The following is a 20,036-nucleotide window of genomic DNA, read 5'->3' on the forward strand; positions in this document are numbered from 1 at the left end:
AATCCTGTTAAGTAAAGCAATTATCTTATCTGACAGGTGAGAAAACCTCCATCCAAAGTCCAGGTCAAGGATGGGTGAGTGAAAATGCCAACCTAGAATCCACCTGCCTCCATGCTGAGCCTGGTTCAGGCTCCCGCCGGCATGGCACCAGGGGGAGGTCCTAAAGGCAAGGACTGCAGTCTTCATCCAGGAAGTCTGGCAGCTCAACAGTGCCTGGCAATTAGGCTGTTAATTCATCAGAGTGAATCCAACATTTCACGAAGAGGACCAGCGCAGGGTATTGTTGTCTTGATGGTCAGGAAGTGAAACCCAAATCCTGCTGCTTTTTGGCAAGCCTCCGTCCTCTGTGGGCCAGGAAGCGACTGGGTTTACACCCCCTTCATGAGGGTGTTCCATATACCCAGAGGCAGTAAGCAAGCCATGTCTCAGACAACGAGCAAGTTCTCTACAGGAGGACAAACCCAGATTCTTTCATCTCTCTCCAGGGGAAAAGGTATATACCACTCCCAATAATTATCCCCCCCCATCATGGTATATTCATAAGGGTGAGACATTCTGTGTGCAGCCTGAGTGTCCCCAGATTCCAGGCAGACCTCTCGACTATGGTGGGCAAAGGAACTACCCCAAGCTTCTTCTGCAGGCACGCGTTCAGGAAGTGCACCCTCCAGCCCTGGCCCCGCCCACTTCACCAATGGAGTTTTCCAGCTGAGCAGAAAGGCTGCCCTCCATCACCCCCAGTTTTGTAGAGTCTGCTGCACTGGTGGAGAAAATGATGGGGGAAATGGTTTGGAAAGAAATGCCAGCACCGACTGCGAAGGCAGGACAAGCAGTCGAAAGGCAATACCAGCTCCCCTTGGCTCCTCCAGGCAAAGCAAATTTACATCCTGAAGCTCCGTGGCTCACAAGATACCCACTCTCAGCCCCTGCCTTCTAATTCCTGGGGGCCCAGAGAAGGATGATGACGGCTTTAGAGCAAAGTTTCTCTACCTGCCTGCACATTTGAATCACTTGGGCTGTTTTTGTCCCCAAACAAGTCAATCCAGCCCTCTTTGCTGAGGTCTGGCATCAGGGTTTTAACACACCCCCAAGTGGGGGATTCGAATGCCAAGCCAGAGTTGAAAATCACCCCCTCATGGGAATCTTGGATGCAAGAGTTTCTCAACTCTGGCTACAACTGGAATTCTCTGGGAGCTTTAAACAATACTGATGGCAGGACCTCGCTTCAGAGATCCTGATTTAATGGGCCTGGGGTACAGCCTGGGCACAAGATTTTTTTTAAAGCTCCCCAGGTAAGTCTAATGTTCAGCCAAGGTTGAACCGCTGCTCTAAACACTTTTATTCCTTCTGCTTTAAAATGAGCCCCTGGAAACTCTGCATCCCTCTGGCTTTAAGATAGTCACTCAATTCTGCATAGCATCTGCACACGGGTAAAACGGACCTTGAAAATCTCAGCAACCTGGCAAATCAACCAATAGACTGGACCCCCAGGAATGACTTTATTTCCTTCGAGAGTAATAACAATCCCAAACTCTGAGTGTGGTGTGTAAACACTATATAAACCCTTTCATATACGTTCTCATTTGAACATGACCATGGGAAAGTATTTCTGGATCTTTGAGCTTCTATTTCCTCACCTGTAAAACGGAACTGAGTGACTTGCTCATGGTGGCTGGGTTTGAGGTTCAAATCCAGGCTTCTGACTCTGAGCTCAGGGCCTTCCCACCTGAACTGCCTTATGATACACACTAGAGATAGGTCTGGAGAAGGAAGTAGGCTACATGGGGGCTGGGGGCAATGTTCTTTTCTGAAAAAAAAAAAAAAAAGAATATCAGGGTTTGGGGAAAGCATGTGGCCACTGAGTGTGTGAAGCTCACCCAAGGCTGGGCCCCCAGGCTGGTACCCAGGGCAGGAGCCCCTTCCGGTGATCCTGCAGAGGTTACATACCATGAGGCCAGGCTTTAGCAGGCTTGGGCAGGATGGTTGGGAAAGAAGGGCCTTCAAGGCCAGACCAGCTGGGGTGAGCCCTGGGCAGATGCAGGAGGCAGGATCCTCTGGAGGCTGATGACCCACAGCTTGTCCTCCTCTTATGACACTTGGAACTCACCTGGCTCTGGCCTGGGATTTGGTTCTGGATGATTTTGTCTCTTTGGATCATGGAGGGGGCCGGTATGAGCACTGAGCAGAGTAGAACCCTCTAGACAGAAGGATTTCAGAGTCACCAAGACATCACCTCCCACTTACCCCTCTGTGGAAGTTATTGGAGGATGTGCTCCAGCAAAACAAGGACATAAATCAAATTAGACAAAAACACAGGATCCAAGGAACAGGAGATCCAACCACAGGAAAATAGTGAGAGGAAGTCCCAGAATGATGGAGAAGGGAAGGATGATGGAAAGAATGGCTCCAGATCAGAGTGAAAAGAGAGGTCACCAAGAAAATAATGAAACAGGTATATTACTTAATGCCTAATGAACATTTAGAAATATAATTGACGGGCATCTGAAACATTTTCAAAGCATTTGGGAAGACATTATCAAAAGCTAACCTGAGAACTCTACAAAGAAAACACTGAGGCAATGATTAACACCAGGAAAAGCAAAAAGCTACAGAAGAAAGGAAAGGGCAGTATTTACATAGGTATAATAATCTAAACACTGACTATGTCATTAACCAGAAAAATGAAATATAAGCATACCGGGAGGATTGTTGGAAAGAATAGGAGGTAAAGTTAGAGTATAAGAGAGCTAAATCCTCACCTACCAGAATAGAAAATAAATAGATAATACCTAAACTTAGCATATCAAGAAAATAACAGTGTAAGCATAGTGTTTAGAATCATGGAGGCGAAATCCAGAAGAAAAAGACGAAAATGTTGTTAAGTGTCTGTCCCAGGACTGGGGATTGGGCCAGGGTGGGAGTGGGGCTGCAATTTTTTGTTATTTGGTGTTTTCAACTATAGGCAAATGAAAATTAACATTGGATTTCACCTAAAAATAAAGTGGGAAAGAGAACTTTAAAAAAAAAAAAAAAAGCAACCAAGAGTAGACAAATAGGTGCTTAGGCTACCCTGCCAGGGACCCCAACTCTGTCCCTGGTTAACCCCACTGTGGCAGGATGGAGGAGAGGCTAGTGCATGCCTGCCCACACTAAGGATGCTGTTTGGGCACCCTCCTCCTTCCTCCCTCCTTCATGCCCTGACGCCAGCCCCGGTCAATGAGCTAACACATCCAAGGACATTTGGAAAGTATTACTGATAGGCATTTGAAACCTCCTCAAAGCATTAGGAAAAAAATAGCAAACGATAAATCAAAAACTATGCAAACAGAAAACTCCCTCAGTTGTGCTCTCATGTCAGCCCACGTCAAGAGCAAGCTTATCCAAAAGGCAGTGACAGAAGCCCAATTCTGGCCTCGTCCACCTCCCCATGTCCCCTGTGAGCTGAACGGAAGTTGTAGCCCCGCAGACAGGGCCGTGGGCTGCCTCCCTGCCCCACCAGCCCTCTTTCTCATTCCTCTTCCCTCCACCTGAAATTCCCATTCTCCAGCCCTCCATCTGGAACTAGGTCTCCGTTTCCTTGGCCATAAAACAGTGATACAAACAGCCGCTGGCTTGCTGGCTGTGAGGACCAGATGAGCAACGCGGAGCAAGCCCTGAGAATAGTCTGGCACTGGGTAAGCACCCGGAGCCCTCAGCTGCCACCATCACTGACGTGGTCGCGGGTGGATCCCGGTGCAGCGGAGTCCAGGCTTCAGAGGCGGAGGGGCCCACATCTGAATCCTGACTCTGCTTCTTCTGGTCGCGTCGCTTTGGCTGCAGGACTGAACGCGGGGCCTGCTCAGGCAGCAGCCTCCCAGGGAGGGCCGTCTCGGGACCAGGCAGGGCTTCAGGGAGTCCAGGCTTCACCTTGAGGGCCAAGGGGGAACCTCGGTGAGGAGGGCTTAAGGGTGTCTGCAGGGCGGGTCCAGGCTGAACGGCTGGGGCACCATCTCACCCTCCAGTTGGCTGCCTGGAGAGGTCAGCTCCGGAGGCTGGACCGTCCTGCCCGCCCAGGCCTGGCCCCGTCCACCATTCCTCCTCTTCTGCCCACCCTGGTCCCTGCAAATGGTGTGATGCCTCCGTCTGCACCCTCTCCCCCTACCCTGGGATGGGGGAACCTAGGGAATCTAGACAGTGGTCTGGGATTGGGGCCTCAGATCCCCAGACTGGGTCCAGCAGCATCTCTGTTGCCTGCATGTAACCCCCAGGCTGTCCCTGCAGCCTTGGGACAGTGCGGTGTGAAGACACTCCTAGGAGGGAAGGTCTCGTCATGGCCTGTCCTGTGCTCACGGCGCCCAGAGGGCAGTGCAAATGTTCCTTCAACACCCCCCCATGGGGTCATCTGCCATCCCTCCCCACACCCACATCTCACCAGGAGGCCCCTCTCTCCCTGGCCTCCCTCCCTTTCAGCCCCACAATCCCCTTGTCTTTTTCCATCTCCCAGCCTCCCCCTTCTCCACTCCCTTCCCTGCCCAGGATCCCAGCTCCATTCTGGGGTCGGATCCTGCAGGAGGCCTCCTTCCCACAGACCTCTGCAGACAGACTCAGGCAGGAATCACACAAAGGAAGCCTCTCCTTACTCCTTACCGTAAAGGCCCTCCCAGGATGAGGTGGGCGGAAAGAGGGCAATTTTCTGAGGAAGAAAAAGGCTCATTTTTTAAAAAGAAGAAGTGTGCGGGGATGAGGGCAGGGCTTTGAGGGATGAGAGGAGGGAAGGGCTTTGGGGTGGGGAGGGGCAGAAAGCCTGAGAGGCAGGAAGGGCAGCGTGTGTGTGCTCAGGGGCAGAATTCGAGGGGACAAGCGGGCAGCCAGGCGGGGCAGCGCCTTAGCCGGAAGCTAGAGGAGGCTCTTCTCCAAACCGCCCCGGCCAAGCAGCCGGGGAGCGCAGCAGCTCACCACCCTGTGGAGCGGGGGAAGCGGGTGCCCACGGCACCCAGGACAGAAACAAAAAACTCCCGGCTCTGCTTTCAAGGTTGAAAGGTCACGCGCGGAGCAGAGCCAGGCTGAGGTCACAGCTCCGCACGCAGGCCGGCAGAAGGGGATCTTCTGCTCTCACCCTGCCTCTCTGTCCCCTCCCTGGGTGTGGGCCTGGATTTCCCCCCCGCTGTGCCAGAATCTCCAGCAACTTCAGCCTGGCCCAGCCCAGGTCTGCTCCTTTCCTCCCAGGATCCCGGCTCCCCCGACCCTGGCTGAGTCTCCAGAAAAGCACAGCCAGCTCCACTTAGAAGCAAATGACATTAGGGGCACTTCCCCGGGAAGTCAGCAGGAAAATCACTGGGTTTCTGCCTCAGTCATGACTCAGGAGAGCTGATTACAGGTAACCAGGAGCCTGGAGGTTTGGCTTGCACCAGCCTCTGCATTTTTCTGTTCATCTTGGAGTCTCTTGGCACCTTATCTCCAACCAGTAGAGGTGTGTATGTGTGTGCATCTGTGCATATGTGTGCACAGGTGTGCATGTGTGTGTGTATGCGTTCTGGGCTGGAGGCCTGGGTATTTGATAGCAGAGATGAGGTCAAGTTTCACCTCAGAAAGCCCCAGGCAGAAACATTCCACTCTGGCCACCAGCACGCATTCTGTGGGCACACAGAGGACACGCCACGCACGCACGGCCACACACGCTGTAAACACTTTGATATTTAGCTGCTGTGTGCCAGACGGCTCTGAAGAGCCCCAGCAGACAGGCCTCAACGCCGAGCAGACACTGGGGCCCAAGCCCTCTGCTAACCCCAGAGGTCGCCGCCCTGCCTGCCCTCCGGAAGCCTCTAGGCAGCCTGCCTGGGAGGGACCAGCTCTGGCCCCCTCGGCCCTCTGGGGCCCCTTTGGGCACCCGAAGTCTCTGCCTCTCAGCCTCCGGCACCCTGCCCAGACCCGCCTCTCTCGGGAAGAGCAAATGTCTCTGCAGAAGGCCAGGCCTCCACCTTCAGGCCCTGTCCTGAGGCCAGGCAGAGAAATGACACCAACTGCCCCCAGCTCCTCCTTTGCCCAATTTGCACCACCCGGGTTAGGAATGATCCGCTGCATCTAAAACATTGTCCCTCGCCATAAGAAGATGATAATCATTTTCCTTTTCTTTAACAGGCGGCATATCGAAGTTTCTCGTGGTGCCCGGAGCTCCCCCTTGTGGCAAAGCTACGCAGGCACAGCGTCTGGACACCTGGCGTCCAGGTACCTTCCTGATACCTGAAAGGGGGTGGGAGGCAGGGGGTACAGGCACACCCCATCTTGTCCCCTGCTGACCCTCCTCCTCCCCCCAGGGCCCTGGGTGTCGGGGGGAGAAACCTGTAATGGGGTGCTTTTCATCGGGCAGAGCCCCCTGGATACCTGGAAACTACAGCTCCCCTGGGACTAACGCCATCCTCAGGTATCACCTTGGCTCCGGTCAGATGCTATTTTATACCTTTCCTAGCAACAGTCTGTTGACAGCACATCGAAGGCCCCTTTGCAGAATTTCTAGATTGGATGGGGATCTCAGTGGTGGGGGTGGATTCTTGCCCCATCCAGGGACAATTGCCAGGGATGGGAAGCTGTCTTTCTCACCACATCCATGAAGCCAGCGCCTGCCCTCCCCACCAGACCCTCCCCGCCCTCTCACGGCACTTGCTCCAATCCTGAGGAAAGACAGAAATAAGAAAGTATTTTTTCTTTAAAAATTGTCTGATTATAAGCAGAAATCATTATAATTAGAGTAAATACCTATATAGCACGTACTATACAACAAGCCCTGTTCTAAGTCTTTTAGATACATTAGCTCATTTAATCCTCCTAATATTTTCAATGTAGAAAATTTGTAAAATACAAAATTACAAGGAAGGAAAATAAAGCCTGTAGTCTCATCACGCATTTTCTTCCAGCCCTTCGTCTGTGCATATGGATTTTTAACCAAATAGTGATCATATTACATATTACGCTGTTGCTTTCTGCCTGTTCTACTGAACATAATCCCATAGTCTTGCAAAATAGAGTCTTAAGAGCTGCATTGTATTCTTTCTTCTGAATGTACCATCGTTTATCTGACCACTGTGGGGGGCAGGGATTTTGTTTTTACTAAGTGTGGGAGCCTGTGTTATGCTGCTTATATATCAACTTGGGGGTGTAAGAGCAGTCACGTTTTCCCAACCCCCCATCTGTGGGTTTCTTGGATGTATGTGTGTTTACATGTGTGTGCAGGTACATTTGTGAACATATGTGTGTGCCCGCTCACTTAGGCTTGCCCTATAAGAAGTTATACTTCCTAGGAATACATTCAAAAGAATTAAAGAAAGGTATTCAAACAAATACATGTATATGAATGCTCAATCAGCATTATTCGGAGTAGCCAAAAGGTGGAAACAACCCAAATGTCCATCAGCTGATGAATGGATAAAAAAAATGTGGTTCATCTATACAATGGGACATTATGCAGCCATAAAAAGGAACGAAGCACTGATATAGGCTACAACATGTGATGCAGCTGTAAAATGGAATACCATTCAGTCGTAAAAAGGAGTGAAGCATAGACATGTTAGACATGAATGAACCCTGAAAATGTTGCTCTAAGTGAAAGAAACCAGACACAAAAGGCCACATATTGTTTGTTTCCATTTATGTGAAATGTCCAGGATACGTAAATCCATAAAGAGAAGCTTGGCAGTTGTGGGGAGAAGGAGGAATGGGGAGTGACTGCTTAATTGGTACATGGTTTCTTTTTAGGGTGATGAAAATGTTTTGGAACTAGACAGGGGTGATGGTTGCACAACACTGTGAATGTATTAAATGCCACTGAATTGTTCACTTTAAAAGGGTTATTTTATGTTATGTGAATTTTAACTCAATTTTTTTTTTGAATGACTCCTTCCACGCCTGGCTTTCACACAAATTACCTTTATGGTCACAGATGACTTCCTGTTTTGCCCATTTCCCCCGAGCCCTGCAGCAGAGGCTCTGACCTTGAACCTCAAGTTGCCTTGTAAGCACCCAGCTCCATCATCCTGTTCTCCCTTCTTCCTTCGCTTTGTTCTGGGACATATATTTGCCAGAAAAATGATGTCAGTCATGATGTGGCATCTGAATGGCTTGTGCTCAGGACGTTGGACCTTATTTTTTATTTTTAGACCATGCCCCAAAGAAACAAAAAGCTTTAGCAGCCCCAAGGCAAGGTTTTGACAGTGGCCAAGTGCTTCTGAGATTCTACTGTCCTGCTCACGAGTTGCTGCCTCAGTGATGCTAATCCAATAAACCAAGGGTTTCTTTGTCTCCTTAAGGCAAACCCAGTAGCGAAAATCTCTTTTAATTCTCCTCGAAGACTGAAAAGTAATCTCCCCACGCGAAAGTAGTTAGGAAGCAGCCCCACTTCCTCCACCCCACACCAGGGAAGCTTAGAAGAGCTTGGAGAGTCCCCCTCGCCAACCCCCTCCCCTCATATCCAGTCGAGTATTGAGTATTGGGTCGAGTGCTGCACTGCCGAGGCACACGGCACTCCTGACATTTGCTGTCAAGTGGTCCCTACACCTTGACGCTCTAACCTTGAAACTCGGGCACAAGGATAAAGGTTAGCGTGCTCTCCCATCCTCACATCCCACCATCTGCATCCCAACATCACCACTAGCTCGGTCCATGAAAAGCTTCAAGAAGCACCTCAGTGACCTGTGTCAGGTAGGTTCTGCGTCTATTTCCATTCTAGCATCTGTCATGGCGTCTGGCGACTGCTTGTTGGTAAATCGGTTTAGGTACTTTTAGTTGCAGTAACAGAGACCCTGAATCAATTTGGCTTTATCGATAAGGCGTTTGCTGTCTCCAGAGCGGGAGCAGTGGGGGAGGGGCAGGGAGCAGGCTGCTGCCAGCTGATCAAAAATGTCACTAGGACCCAGCTTCTCTCTCTCCCTGCTCTGCCTTCCCCAGGATGTTGGCCATGACCCCAGGCTGGCTCCCCTCAGGGCTGCCAGATGGCTGAGGTGGCTCCAGGCATCGAATCCGGAGAACAGCATCCAAAGGAAGAAAAGAGCCACGAATGTCTTTCCTAGAAGTTCTTCAGCAGACTTCCTCTCAGCACTCATTGGTCAGAATGGAGTCACGTGGTCGTTCCTGAGCCAATCACTGGCCATGAAACGATTTATTCCCTGGATCAAATTGACCCCTGGTTGTCAAAGCGTGGACCCCAGACCAGCAGAATCAGTCTCAGCAGAGAACTTGTCAGAACTGGAGACTCTTGGACCCCATCCCAGAACCACTGAATCAGAAACTCTGGGGGTAGGCCTCAGCAAACTGCATTTTAATAGCATATAGTTTAAAAACTATATGCTATTAGCTAATATAATTACCATGGTTTAACCACTGTTCAACAGAAGATGACCTTAACAATACCTAATGTAATTCCCTAAGGAAACAAAGATTTCCCAAATAAAAATGTCTAAGGTTTTACAAAATGAAAAGCACATGATTTTATGTAAAAACACTTTATCTATGTTAAACCTGAAATGCTATTAGTTTTTTTCAAACTGCATGTTGACAGGCTCTCTGTGTGCTTCTCATGCATGGAGGAGTTTGAGAGCTCCAATAGACAATGGATGCACCATCCCCAGACTCACCATTGGGGATGGTGCATCCATTATCTGTTGCTGTGGAACAAAGCACCCCAACACTTAGGTCTTAAAACAACACTATTTTATTCGCTCCTAACTCCCTGGATCAACAATTCAGACTGGGCACCACTGGGCAGGTCTTTTACAGTCTCGCTCATGGTAGGATGGTCAGATCTGGCATATAAAAATACATGATGCCCAGTTAAATTTTAATTTCAAAGAAACAACAAATAATTTTTCAGTAAAAATATGTCCCAGGCAATAGTTTATGCTAAAAATTATTTATCATTTATATGGAATTAAAATTGAACTGGGCTTCCTATATCTTATCTGGTAACCTATCCTAGGGTCACTACAGTCATCTGGTGGCTCGACTGAGGCTGGACAGCCTGAGAGCCTCATTCACTCTGTCTAGAGGTTGGTGCAGGCTGTCAGGCTGACATCTTCCTCCAAGGAGTCTCTCACCCTCAGGGAGGTTAGCCTGGGCTTTTTCATAGGGTGACATGGACATTCTGAGAGGGTACTAGTGAAAGCTGAAAGTTATATGATGCCTGAATGAAGAATTAACATTAACCAAACGGAGGTTTGGCCTCTGCCCTCAGCTGCTGGAACACAATCTCTAGGCCGCTGCAATATCCTGCCTGTTGGGGGCTTTGGCTCCTGGAATTTAAAATCAATGTGATTTATGATGGGGCTTTGGGACATGCCACATCAGTTGCAGCTTCTAAAGGAACTGGAAACTGAAGGGCAACCATGTGGCAGTATGTGATTGAGCCCCAGTAAAAACTCTGGACACCAAGGCTTGGTGAGCTTCCCTGGTCGGCAAGACTCGAGTATTGTCATGTATTGTAGCGAGGAGACAGTAACACCATCCAGGACTCCACAGGAAGGATGACTGGATGCTTCATGTTTGAACCCCTACCTGCCCTTCACCCTGCCCTTTGGCTGGTTCTAATTTGCATCCATTCACTGTTATAACACTGTAATAGTAAATATAGTATCTTCTTAAGCTCTGTGTCATTCTAAGTGAATTGTCCAACCTGAGGGTGGTTCTGGGGACCCCCAAATTCACAGCCAGCTGGTCTGAAGTGAGCATGGTTCTGGGACCCCAAAACTTGTGGCTGGTATCTGAGAGGGCAGTCTTTTGGAGGATGGTCCCCTTCAACTTCACGGTTTGCCTAAACTTCATCACATGCCACCGCTGCCACATTCTATTGGCCAAAGCAAATCTCAAGGCCAGACCAAGTCTAGGGAATGTAGAGTAGACTTCACCTTTGGATGGAAGGACTGGCAAAGTCACATTGCAAAGGGATGCCCATGCAGGGATGGAAGGAACCTGTGGCCACATTTTGCAATGGGTGTTGGGGAACAGAGAGCAAGACTGTTCTACTTGGTGGCCTGTTTTCCCCACTGGACTTTCACTGGGAGGTCCTCGAGGGCTGGGAAGATGGCTTCTTCCCCTGTTTCCCCAATGCCTGGCTCATATCAGGAACTTGGCACATAGGGGGAGGTCAGTGTTTAAGGAATGAATGAAACCTAGCCAGCATGTGGTGAATGAATTAACTAATGTGAATCACGTCTCAAGCATGGCTGCACATTAGAACCACCAGGGGAGTTTGTAAACCGCCCATTGTTGGCTGCACCCAAGAGCAATTAATTCCAAATCAGTGGGTGGGGTGGGGGTGGAACCCAGGCCTCAGAATTTCAAAAGCCTCCAAGGAGATCTCAATATTCAGCTGAGACAGAGAACCATCGGCAAACAGAACTGGACATCTAGGAGCTTAAAACCTCCAACTAACATCCAAACACTGAAATCCATGTAGAGGATGTGGGAAAACAAATCGAAGATGTCAAGAGGGGCATGAAAATCGACAGAAAACTGTACATGAGGGCATAAAAATACAAGGTATTAAAATCACACACAAAGAACCAGTGGGGTAGAATTGAGGGAAAGGTAAGTGCCTATTTCCTGGACCAGCGCTTACTGAGGGCCTATTCTATTCATGACATTCCCAGGGACTGTGTTATCTCAGTGGAGAGCCTTGCTTAGAAAAACTCCATTCTTCCAACTGGACTTTTCAATGTCTTGGCTACTGCCCAAACTCCCAGCTTGGAGCTACTCAGGCTGTTTTTTTCTCAGATTCAGTCTCAACAGTGGAATTCTGGAGCCAGCTCATACTGGCTCCTAAGATTGTGAAATTTTCAGCTGTTCGGCAAACCAATTGTTAAACACAGCCATTATTTAAAAAATAAATTATGTAAACTTACAACATACTATATACAAAAAGACAATGAATACTCAAACTCATCACTTGCTAATTACTATGTTTTACGTCATCTATGCTCTTGCGGTTGTTTATGTCTATTGGATTTATATGCTGGAAATACTAGATAATGGTATAACTTAAGCCTGTGTTCATGCTGATAGATTGAAATCAGTCGCAGTGGGAGAGTGTTTACACCACAGAAATTGGTAAATACTGTAAATCATGGCTTTTTTTTTTTTTTTTTTTTTGGTTCAGAGAATCAGTTGTTAAAATTTACCAATGTGCCCCTAAATCTAAAGGTTAAAAAAATAAAGTCAAATGCCTGTCCTGGGTTTCCTAGGGTCTCATCCACCCATGGGCTGCTCATCAGCACCTCCAAAAGGCTCCATGGACCCAGGACCAGTCCAGACTCCCAACTCCCTCTTGTCGTCTTTCTTATTTTCAGTACATCCCTCCACTTTGAGTCTTCATCCTGCATTCTGCCCAGCCACCTTTTAGGCCTGATGATGGGAACAGCCCTGTTTCCCTGGTCTGTCCCAGGTTCTGGGGTTCCCCTAGGCACCACATCCTGCAGCCTTGACCCAGACCTCCCTGGCATCCACACACCAACCTTTGTCAGGAGCTTCCTCAGATGCTCAAAAGGAGCTGCAGGCAGGGTCACCAGAGCTCTCAGCTCCCCGCCTCCTCCGAGGGACACTGATTCCCACCCAGGCAAGCAGGCAGGGTCGACTCTGACCCAACTCTTAATCTCAGCAGGGACCATCCAAGACTGTAACACCTCAGTGCTTGAGGGAATGTTTTCTCCACACTCGGTTAACGCTCTGAGCACTTAACACCCTCGCAGCCCCTCCTGGTTACAAAAGGCAGGTGGGGCTGTGGGATGTGCCCCAAACCCATCTGATGGGCACGTCAAGGTCCTGTGCCCCAGCCCCTATACCCAATACCAGAATCCCCATCCTTTCCCAGTCTATCACACATTGATGACCTTCCTACAGTTAGGACCCACAGGGATGGAGACCAGCAGAAACAGACCAACGTCTATCTATCACCATTGAACCCCAGAGCCAAGCATGCCTGTTGAAGGGTGTGTTTTATATACATATGTATATATATTGTTTTAATCTAAAATGAGATTTATTGCATTTCATGCAGTTTGAAGTCCATACAGCAAAGGAGACTAGCACAATTTTTACTGCATTTAAAAATAAAATAGGAATGTTCATTGCAGCACTATTTACAGTGCTGAATGTTTATTGCATCCAGGCCATGGAAGCAACCTAAATGTCCATTGATGGATGAATGGATAAAGAAGATGTGGTACATATAGACAGTGGAATATTACTCAGCCATAAAAAGGGACGAAACTGGTCATTTGTAGAGACGTGGATGGACCTAGAGACTGTCATACAGAGTAAGTAAGTCAGAAAGAGAAAAACAAATAGTGTATATTAACGTATAAGTGTGGAATCTAGAAAAATGGTACAGATGAACCTGTTTGCAAGGCAGAACTAGAGACACAGATGTAGAGAACAAACGTATGGACATCAAGGGTGGAAAGGGGGATGGGATGATGAATTGGGAGATTCAGATTGACATATATACACTACTATGTATAAAATAGATAACTAATGAGAACCTGCTGTATAGCACAGGGAACTTAGTGCTCTGTGATGACCTAAATGGGAAGGAAATCTATAAAAGAGGGGATATATGTATACATATAGCTGATTCACTTCGCTGTACAGCAGAAACTAACACAACATTGTGAAGCAACTATACCCTGAAATAAATAGATAAATAAATAAATAAATAAATAAATAAATAAATAAATAAATAAATAAAAAATAGGGACTTCCCTGGCAGTCCAGTGGTTAAGACTTCGTGCTTCCACTGAAGGGGGCATGGGTTAGATCCCTGGTTGGGGAACTAAGATCCTGCATGCCATGTGGCGCAGCTAAAAAAAAAAACAATTAAAATACAATAAAAATAAAAACAAAATTAAAAATGGGGCGTGGGGGGCAAACGCACAAAGGTCTAGAGAGAAATTTGTTTTATCTGTAAAGCTGTAGTTCCTTTCCTCTAAATGACAAAGTCTTGTTCGCATTACTCAATTAGTTTTTCTCTAAGCAATTATTCTAATTTTTTTTCTAATTTCTAATCAAAGGTAATTTACATATATTGAAATGAATATATCTTAAGTACAAAATTGGAGGATTTTTTAAAAAATAAATTTATTTATTTAGTTTTGGCTGCGTTGGGTCTTCGTTGCTGCGTAGTCTTTCTCTAGTTGCGGTGAGCGGAGCAGGGCCTGCTCTTCATTGCGGTGCGCGGGCGTCTCATTGCGGTGGCTTCTCTTGTTGCGAAGCACGGTCTCTAGGCGTGTGGGCTTCAGTAGTTGTGGCACGTGAGCTCAGTAGTTGTGGCTCGCGGGCTCTAGAGCACAGTCTCAGTAGTTGTGGTGCACAGGCTTAGTTGCTCCGCGGCATGTGGGATCTTCCCGGACCAGGGCTCGAACCCATGTCCCCTGCATTGGCAGGCAGATTCTTAACCACTGCGCCACCAGGGAAGCCCCAAACTGGAGGATTTTTGACCCATATATATCCCAGTGTACTCCACGCTCCTATCAAAATTTAGAACAGTTGTCTCGCTCCAGAAAGTTCCCTCCTGTCCTTCCCCAGTCAATCTCTACCCAACCCCCCTCATCCCACCACTCATGCAGTAGAGGCAACCAGTATTTTGATTTCTGTCACATAGATTAGTTTTGCCTATTCTAGAACTTCACAGAAATGGAATCACAGAGAATGGACTCTTTTGTGTCTGGTTTCTTTAACTCAGCATAAAGCCAGATAATCATATTTAGGCAACTTTAATTTTCCATGCAGTCTGTGTGCTGCAGAAGGCTTCTAGATTTGGAATATTTGTGTTGAAATTCAAAATAGCTTTTGTTGGGCCAAACACATTTCCCCTGCCGCTTTCTCCAGGCTTCAAAGACCCCATTTCATACTGAAAATTTGAAAAGGACCTCTGAGCTTTGGCACTCAGGCCTCACCCTTGGAGCCGGGGTCGAGAGCGACAGACCCTGGGGATGCCCAGGATGGAACATTGCTGCAAGGGGGCCAGAGATCATGCAATTTGGTCTGGAAAACAGGAATAGAAAGAACACATAAAGGGTGAGTACATTAATTTCGTGTTGCAGCTGCAACGGATTGCCACAAATTTAGCAGCTTACAACAACACAAATTAATTAGCTCACAGGGTAGAAGTCCATTTGGTCCGCTGGTTTCTCTGCTCCAGGTTTTACAAGGGCAAAATCAAGGTGTCCGCCAGGCTGGCTTGTGATCAGCAAATACTGAGAAGAATCTGTCTCCAAGGTCATTTGGGTAATTGCCAAATTCAGTTCTGTGAAGTTGTAGGACTGAGGTTCCCCCTTCCTTGCTGGCTGTCAGCTGGGGCCAGTCTTTGCTCCTAGTTGATGCTGACATTCTGTCTCATGCTTTCCATGTGTCCCCTCCACCAATGGCAGGTGGAGGGCCCACCACACTTCAAATCTCTCTGCTTCCTCTTCTGTCTTCAGCTGGAAAAACTTCTCCACTTTTAAGGGCTCATGTAAGGAACCCCCCGCCGCAGCCACCCACCCCTTGCCAATAATCCCAAATAATCTCCCTATTTTAAGATCTCTAATTATATCTGCAAAGTCCCTTTTGCCATGTGCAAAGTTTGGAAGTCCCCAAGACCACCTTCAGTTTTGATAATTCACTAGAAAGACTCAGAGAACTCAGGCAAAACAAAAATCTGTTACACTCACAGTTATGGTTTATTGCAGCAAAACGACACTGATTAAAATCAGCAGTGGGAAGAGGTACCTGGGGCAGCATCCAGGAGACACCAGATGTAAGTTCCCAGGTGTCCTCTCCAAGGGGGAGTTGTGTGGACGGCCCTTGATTCTCCCAGCAACAATGTGCAAAAACACACATGGAGTATTGCCAACCAGAGATGCTCACCTGAGCCTTGGTGCCCCGAGTCTTCACTGGGTCTCAGTCATGTAGACACGGCGGACTGTCCACGTGGCTGACCTTAGTCTGCAGCCCCACCAGAAGTCAAGCCCAAGTTCTCTACCTCCCTGCCCCCACCGCCAAGTCACATCCTTAGCACAGACTACCTGGCTGGCCAAGGCCCCCAGGTAAACAAAGACACTCTTATCAGGCAGGACCTTCCCGGGGCTCCGAGGTGACCTCCCAGGAGCCTTTCTCTGGGCAAGGTTTACCCCTTACTGTACACCATGAAACTAACATATTCACAGGCTCCAGGAGAGGGAGGACATCTTTGGGGACCATTATCCTGCCAACCACAGGGAACGTTAGTCTTCCAGATTCGAACGGAGCAGTGTTTCCCAAAGTGTGTCCTTTGGAACCCGAGTCCCATCAGACGCGTGATGGTGAAGAGAGTTCTGGATCAAACAGCTTTCAGAACCGTTGTCCCTCCCTCCCCTCCTTTCTCAGAGACCCACGCCGGCTTTAATGGAACCCTGAGGAAACCCTGCCACAAAGAACCCTGTCGCACTTGACCTAACCCAGCATTCCACAAGCTGTCTTATCCATGGAGCCCTCTTTTCATGTAACCTTTTGTAAAGTTCTCAAAAGACATTTGGGGGAAAGTGGCACTGGACCTTAAACAACTTTGCAACCCAAAGGCTTTCCTCTAACCGCTTCCTCACGACAATTTTAACTCCTCACCTCTCGTCCCGACGTTGAGCTTTTGCACACATGCTGAGCGTCTTTCTTGTAGAGTGGGCTCACCAGAGCCAGGGCCTGCCTTGAACCCTGGCTTCAAGACTTTCTGGATTTGTGACACCGCATAGGTCTCTGAGCCTCGGTTTCTTCATCTGTAAGACAGGAGTTATTTTATTTCCTATCTCAGGGGGTCATCTCAAATTAAATTAGGTAATGCACGCAAAATACTTGGTTCCTCATACGCACTCCACAAATGTTAGCTATTACTGTCGTTTTTATTTTTTAAGAACGAAGAACGTCTTCATTGTGCTTCCCTGGTGCCTTTTCGTCACTGTCAACACCAGGTCCAAAGAGCCTGTGAAGCATCTTACAGGATGGTTGTGATTTTGGCTCAGGGAAGCGGAACGTGGCCAGGCTTGCTGGCAAACGGTAATTGACGCTTCTCCAGAGGTTCCCAAAGATCTGGATGAACTAACTGATCCAGAAGGATCCTGTCTGATGTACATGAAGTGAATAAAGGACATGATGCTCAAAGTGACCGGGAGAAGTTCACTTACTGACACTTTCTTTCAGTGTTTACTGAGAGTCAACACTCTGCATAGAGGGGCTCATGGCGGGGACACACAGGCTCCTGTTCTAACCCATAAGCGTCCCCCACATCCCTCCAGAGAACCAAACAAATACCCCCATGAGCCTGCGGGGGCGATCCAGGCTGCACGCTGCCCACTCGGCGTTGCTCAGCTTCACTAACCAAACGTGCTGCAGAGGGACCTGAAGGGCTGCCATGCCCCTGCTTTCTCTCTGCAGGTTCTCCCCTGCCAGCCGCCCTCTGAGCCTCCGGGCACGTGGCCTCTCAGACCTTCCGCCCCACCTCAATCCTCTCTCATTACACTCCACACAGTGTCTCCTACTCTCAGCCTGGCCCTGCGGCTGACGTCCAGTTTGGGGCTCGCTCCCTTGGCTTTGACCTGGGGGCCCCTCCAGAACACAACTCCTTTATCGCCTTTGACCATCACAGATAACGGCAGATAGAGGCCCCGCCCAATAGGAACCTGGCAAATAGGGTGCCCCTTGACGGTCAGCGGGGAGCTTGGGTACATCTGCAGACGCCCCAAGTGACCCATGGGAAGGGGTCACCCTGGGAAGATGTCTAAGAGGAGGCTGGGTGGACCACGATGCCATTCAAAGCTGGGCTTCTCGTGTCCAGACTGTCCATGCACGTGAAAGAGTCAGGTTTGGTGTGGTTTTGTCTTTTTTACACTTGCCCCACCTTTCTAAGGTCACCATATACCGTTAGGAACAACGAGGATGACAGAGTTGGAGATGATGGCGGTGGTGTGTACCCTGGGCTGGATTGGGTGGCAGGCACCGTCTCATGTAACCCTACCAGGTAGATACTGTCCATACCCTCAAGTCACAGGTGAGGAGAGGTTAAGTAACCCGGCTGGGGTCACCAGCTGGCAGGTAGTGGCACCCGGCTTTTCCCCCGGGCCTGTGTTCTCCCAGTGGCCTCTGCTGTGCCTTCAGCTGTGCCCCACCCCCTCACCTCCCTGGGTCTCCCTGGCCTGACATGCAGGTGGGCACCGTCTGGCCATCAGTCTCTGGCCCTGGAAGCCCCGTGAGGAAGTCCTGGGGCTCTGGAAAGCAGCCTGCTTCAAAATGGAGGGCCCAGGGACTTCCCTGGTGGTCCAGTGGTTGAGACTCCACGCTTCCAATGCAGGGAGCAAGGGTTCGATCCCTGGTCGGGGAACTAAGATCCTGCATGCCACGTGGTGTGGCCAAAAAAAATTTTTTTTACATTTAAAAATTAAAAAATGGAGGGCCCAGGCGGACTCCCCAAGGGACGTCCTTCCAAGCAGGAGGCTCCCGTGGGTCTAACCATGGGGCCCCCAGCCCATACTCCCCACATGTTGACAATTTGGTCTCCCCTCCTGGATCCCTCACTGACACAGGTGACTCAAATGCCCCCCTTCCCGGGCTCCTCTGGGTTCCCTCCTCCCCTCCACCCCCTCTCGGTTAGACTGGGGCCAGGCCCGGTCTCTACTGCCATCTAGTGGCTTCCCAGACCCAGTAGCCAGGAGTGTTCCAGAACAGTGGACAGGGTTTCAAGTTCTCGTGACAACCAGAATTCTCTGTGCCTTTAAAATGATGCTGTAGAGTTTAGCTTGGTCTGGCTCAGACCTCTGCTGGGCAAAACCAGGGCCCTGCTCTCTGGAAAGCCATAGGCTTGGCATAGCCCTGGGGTGACCTGTATGGGGGAGCAAGTGTCTGCGGCCAGACATCCTGCTGTCCTGCCTGTGGAAGAAGGTTTTCCAACCTCAGATGGTGGGTACAGCCTTCCCTCTGGCATCCAGCTCCACCCCTCTGCCCGCCAGAGGCCGGAGGGTGCGATGGGCAGTGTGTGGAAGGCACAGGGCTGGCCCTGCCTGGGCCAGGAAGCAGGGGAGGAAGATTTTCCAGAGCAGGAGACAGTCGAGTGGGTTAAACATCCTGGAGGGAGAGGGGCAGTCTCCGCCCCCGCCCGGCGGGCCCTCTGAGCAGTCGGGTGGCCAGGGTTCAGGTGTCCACCCTGCGGCTCGCTGGGAGCATGTTTCCGGAAAATGCAGCCACCTCCCACGTCCCGGCTGTTCCGATCCGATGGAGACATACGTGAAGCCCTGCACACTGCAGGCCCTTGTATTCGTGTCCTGGGCCTGCAGTAACAAATGACCACACAGGGTGGCTCAAAACAACAGAAATTATTCTCTCCCAGGTCTGGAGGCCAAAAGTCCAAAATCAAGGTGTCAGAAGGGTTGGTTCCTTCTGGAGGCTCTGAGGGAGAGTCTGTCCCGAGCCTCTCTCCCTGCTTCTGGTGGTCACCGGCAATCTTCAGCGTTCCTTGGCTTGTGGACACATCACTCCAGTCTCTGTCTCCACAGGGTGTTGTCTGTATGTGTCTGTGTGTCTTCTCTTCTTATAAGGACCCCAGTCCTATTGGATTAGGGCCCTTATCCACCTTAATCAAGTATACCTTCATCTCGGGAGTTCCCTGGCGGTCCAGTGGTTAGGGCTCGGCGCTTTCACTGCTGTGGCCTGGGTTCAATCCCTGGTCGGGGAAATGAGATCCTGAAAGCTGCATGGCACGGCCAAAAAAAAAAGTGTGTCTTCATCTTAACTTGATTATATCTGCAATGACTCAATTTCCAAATAAGGTCACATTCACAGGTGCCAGGGGTTAGGACTCAAATGGGGGGACACGATTACGCCCACAGCAGCCCTGAGATGGAGCACTTGTTATCTGGGTTCCCTTCTTACCTTGGAGTTGAGAATAGGTCCATTCGTGTCCTCTGCCCCAGCTCTCACCTAAGCCCTGTACTGTCCCGTTCATGTGCCTGACGCACAGTGAGGCCAAACCAACCAGAACATCTGCGTTTGGAGAGCAGAAAGGTTTACTGCAGGGGCTGGGC

General features: G+C 49.4%; 1 long non-coding RNA gene across 1 annotated transcript; it reads left to right on the forward strand.

The window, feature by feature from the left end:
* The first annotated feature begins 5,258 nt into the window (after positions 1 to 5,258).
* Positions 5,259 to 18,090, forward strand: LOC309618099. The gene is made up of 3 exons (XR_014238316.1): positions 5,259 to 6,201; positions 6,291 to 6,397; positions 8,914 to 18,090. It is a non-coding gene; the product is annotated as an uncharacterized lncRNA (long non-coding RNA).
* Positions 18,091 to 20,036: the final 1,946 nt, after the last annotated feature.

Source organism: Balaenoptera borealis, assembly GCF_965194805.1.
Source record: "Balaenoptera borealis genome assembly, chromosome: 20".
Lineage (NCBI taxonomy): Eukaryota > Metazoa > Chordata > Mammalia > Artiodactyla > Balaenopteridae > Balaenoptera > Balaenoptera borealis.